Source organism: Mugil cephalus, chromosome 2 (assembly GCF_022458985.1).
Source record: "Mugil cephalus isolate CIBA_MC_2020 chromosome 2, CIBA_Mcephalus_1.1, whole genome shotgun sequence".
NCBI classification, from domain to species: Eukaryota; Metazoa; Chordata; class Actinopteri; order Mugiliformes; family Mugilidae; genus Mugil; species Mugil cephalus.
In genome coordinates this window covers 29,511,407-29,516,131 of record NC_061771.1, presented here as the reverse complement: position 1 = coordinate 29,516,131, position 4,725 = coordinate 29,511,407, and the positions used below count along the sequence as shown (strand labels likewise).

General features: G+C 39.8%; 1 long non-coding RNA gene across 1 annotated transcript; it reads right to left on the bottom strand.

Moving 5' to 3' along the window:
- Window positions 1-254: 254 nt before the first annotated feature.
- Window positions 255-3,277, bottom strand: LOC125002735. The gene is made up of 3 exons (XR_007111820.1): window positions 3,115-3,277; window positions 2,295-2,376; window positions 255-2,106 (listed from the first exon to the last, which is right to left on the bottom strand). It is a non-coding gene; the product is annotated as an uncharacterized LOC125002735 (long non-coding RNA).
- Between the last annotated feature and the right edge of the window lie 1,448 nt (window positions 3,278-4,725).

Sequence of the window (4,725 nt, the reverse complement as noted above, 5' to 3'; positions counted from 1 at the left end):
TGGTTAGGCTGCATTCATTTATTTTAGTAGATTCATGTACAGAAATGGTTTAATGTCATGTAGGATAGACACACAAAGTATGCATACTTTATATAAAAAACATATTGGTTTAAAAGATGCTAACTGAATACACTTAAATAAAATAAAAACAAGTCATGTTGATTTGCATAGAGTAACTGAACATACTATATATACAGAAGTCATGTCAGTTTAACATTGGTTAGTTTCATGAACAGGAAATGAAGGAAACAGTATAAATCTATGAAAATTTATTCAGACGAAGAAAAATTGAGTATACTAAACACAAAGAAGTTTGGGTAAACATAACTTTAATATGTGCAACTGATGGACATATTTTTTCATGTAAATTGAAGACTTTTTTCCCCCTATATGGGTTTATTGTACCAGGCTACACTCAGGCAGGAACACTGGATGATGTTCCTCAACGTGTCAGAGTCATAAACCTTGTGTGTCACGACCAGACAAGGACTCAGGATGCAGATGCAAGGGTTTAGTTTTCTCCTTAACAGTCTTTATTAAGAAATCTCAGGTTCAAAAATCCAAGACAATGAAAACAAAGCAGGCTCTTAAAAAAAAACGACCTCTGAAACACTTCTTTCAAGAAAAGACAAAACTAAAAATCACTCCACTAAAGGAGGAAAACACAAAAGACCAAAGTCATAATCAGAGGAAAATCAGTATGGTAAAAACTTGCGAACAAAAACCTCTCTTCAGAGGAAACGGAACAAAATCCACATAACAATCATGGTCAAGGCTGTGGTGAACGCACTACGACAAAGACGAGAACTCTGGCACAAGACAAATGGAGATGCAGACTATTTGAACGCATGGAGGTAATGGGGAACAGGTGGAAGTAATCGGGAATCAGGGAAGACAATCAGACCGGTGACACACAAGGAAGGGCGAGTGACCTGAAACGAGAGGAGAGTTACTCTTCAAAATAAAACAGGAAGTGATGAGACAAAACATGGAGAGAGGACAAAAGCCCAACTTAACCTCACCGCGATGTGACCGAGTTTGGTTCTCACACACTAACCATATATGAATCTCTCTCCCACACATTCAAGTGTCAGTGTCCTCAGTCATTCTCTTTGATCACTCTTTCTTCTTCCCCCCTTTCTCTTTTCTTTCATGAATCTTTTTTTTTTTTAATGTTGTAGAATCAAATTATTAAACATTTAAGTGTAATAACTGCACTCGTCAAAAGGGGGCACCACTTACAAATGTAAAGTACACTTAGAATGAATCAAAATTAAAGACTTAGATTTGTTTAAGGTTTGTTTAGTCTTATCACACATATCAACTGCTCAAATATGAAGGTGATAGTCTACTCGGGACGAGTGGAGGCAGTGCAAAAACTGAAAAAACAGGCAAAACAAGGTCCAAAAGGGCAAACAAACTTTATTGTTCCGAAGAAAAAGTCCACTACTACTCAACTGAAAGCGTCCCACAGGAGTTAGGAGGTCCTCTAAGTCCTTCCACCTCAACATAATCTTCCTCCACAAATGCTTCCTCTTTTAACTCACTCCCCTGTTTGCAGTCTCCTCGCCATCCGTTCTCCTCCAGCTCCTCCCACACCAATAAAAAGCCATCTTCTGTCCTCAGCTCCTCTATTTTCTTCCCAGCTCTCTCTTAATTAGGGGACCTGAGCAGCTCCACCTGGGAGGGAAGTGAGGCCTGCTGGGAAGTGTAGTTGGGGCGGCCATTTTGTGAGGCTGAGGCCAGCTTTGTAGGAGAATGTAGCGGCACTCTAACACCTGCCCCCTGGTGATGCTACAATGGTTACCTCCATCCACCAGTCAAGTTACACATTATACATGTAGTGCAGACTTTGAGGGAATTTAATAAAAAGGTAAAAGACTCACCCTGAAGAAGTAAACTGGATAGCTTATACACTACATCATCTCCCTCCTTCTCTGCCTTCTTCTTCTGTTTGTTGTATTGAGCTAGCGTGATGTCGGAGTAGAGAGGATCTTCTTGGTTCTTAGAGAAACTTACGGTGGCGTAACAAACTTCATCCTGCTGCTCTGCTGATATTCTCTGTGTTGTAGCTGCAGCGTTGTCATTTTCTGGACCCACACTTGACTGAAGGGCAAATATTTCATCAGTAAGAGAACTTTAACTAGTTAGAAAATGGACAATAACTGCAACACACAAGATAACAGTATAGTATAAAAGTTGAATGACTAAAGATGGACATCTGCCTCAGCCACTCAACCTTTATAAACAAAAAACTTGTTGATTTATCCTGTTAGTGAAAATGAACTGCTCACCTAATCAGCAGGAAGACAGACAGGAAAATGATGACCAGGAAAAAAACTGTTAATGACCCAGCTACTGCTGATTTCACTGAACCTGCGTTAAAATGGAAACACAGGAAAATAATTACTATCTATCTATCTATCTATCTATCTATCTATCTATCTATCTATCTATCTATCTATCTATCTATCTATCTATCTATCGTGGTCTATCATGGTGTAAGAACCAGCTCACACCATGTTTTTAACAGTTTGTTCTCCTATTGTTTCTGTGCCTCCTTGAATTTCAGTAACATTTCATTGTCTCGTGTTGCCACAGTCTCTTCCTGTGTTTATGCCATGAAGACTTGGATGATGATGGCTCCAACTTTCTAACAAGGATGCACTTGTGAGAAGGCACTTATACACTCGAAATAGGAAGTGTAACTAATGTCCTATTCATACGGGATTATTTTTACCAGGGGACCTCTTGTAATTTGTAAAAAATGTGGAGGTCTATGTCTGAAATTTGTAATGTAAAAATGACACTGCAAACTACCTGCCCTGTGTCTCCTAACACAGAGGTCCTTTAATAAAATGAATGCCTCTGGTCACCTAGCAATTGTGAAGGCTGTGCTATAAATCAAAGACAGCTGTTAGGGTGAAAAGATGAGATGTCGCTGACCCAAAGGGTGAACTCCACATCTAAAACCACTGTACTCTGATGGAAAACAGTGGATGTGAGTTTGTATAATGTAGTTTTCAGACATAAAATGTTCACAGCTTTAAGTCATTAAAGGCCTTTAAACTGATGATGGAGAGATAAATGAACTACAGGATGAGTCTGACCTACCTGTGACACCAACCAGGTGTAAGGTGGAGTTATGACGTCCTCTTCTGTTCTGGGCTTCACAGTAATAACTCCCTCTGTGTTCAGGTCTGAAGTCAGTGATGGTGAAGATCTGTCCTGAAGCTTTTGGTGAGTCTTCATTCTCCTTGTACCAGGTGTAGTTAGCTGCTGGGTTAGCATCACTGCTACAGGTCAGAGTCACTGAACTACCCTCCACTATCTCACCAGATGGACTCACTGACACAGAGGGAAGCTTTGGAGGATCTGGAGGAGAATTAAAACAAGTCTGTTTTTAGGTAAAATGAGATCAGTTCTTCAAGGAGCAGAAACAACACAACTATAAATAGGATATGTTGCACAAAACCATCCCAGACAGATTCAGACCTTTCATTAACATCTGTCCTGGGTAATCCAAACACGAGTGTCCAGCTTAAAGTACTTGTATCCACATGTGTCCCCAGCCAACACTTGGATGTGGGAGAAAACGCACACAGAGATCATGCAAACTCCACCCAGAAAGGTCTGAGCTGGACTCGAACCCGGACTTTCTCGATGGGAGGGATGAGCACTAACGAGTCACTGTAACGTCCACTGATTATATTATTTATTTATCTGTAGCTGACCTGCAAAAACCTAATGATGTCGAATAAAATTTAATGAGTGTTAGAATTAGACATTTGTGATTATTGAGGAAATACACAACTTAACTCCACATGTCTGCTTATACATCAACATAAAGTTGTTGTTTTTTTTTAAAGACATAATCACACTCATATTAAATAATTTGGTAACAGCTCTAATAACTAATGAACAAACACCACTTAAGGCTATCATCATCTATAATAGCAGTCGTGTGTTATTTCCTGAATGAGGCAACATTCTGCTCTTGGAACAGCTCCACTGCTGAGTAGTGACACTAAATGTGGACTCAGGTCAAACTACTCTGATGTGTCCTCAGTGTTGTGGTGAGTTCACACGTGTACTTTAAGCTGGTCACTGGAGATCAGTCTGAACGGAGCCATAGTTTAGAAAGTTAGCAGGCTAAGATTTACAATATTTGGGAATGTTTCCAACAAAGTGATTAATTAATTAATACTCACACTGGACATCTATGAACAGAGATGAAGACTTTGAATATCCGTATTGATTCTCAGACTTGCAGTAGTAGTTTCCACTGTTGTTAGAGCTGATAGAAATGAAAGCATGCACACCATCTGATCCTTGACTCAGTGTTTGGTTCTCCTTGTACCAGGTGTAGTTAGCTGCTGGGTTAGCATCACTGCTACAGGTCAGAGTCACTGAACTACCCTCCACTATCTCACCAGATGGTCTCACTGATACAGAGGGAAGCTTTGGAGGATCTGGAGATTGATGGAGATTATTATGTTGATGCTTCTGAAGTTTCTGAAGCTGAGGAACATCAGTTAAAGGAAACATGATGTTAATCTTCACAGTTACATTGTGCAGTTTGTACAAGGTTACTTCCTTTACAGAAATATATCAAGATCAGTGTCTGAAGTAAAACCCAAAATAACTGTCCAGTATGATACAGTGTCTAGTAGAGGTATGACAGCCAGAGTGAAGTAAACTCACAGACTGAAGGAGAGCGGTAAT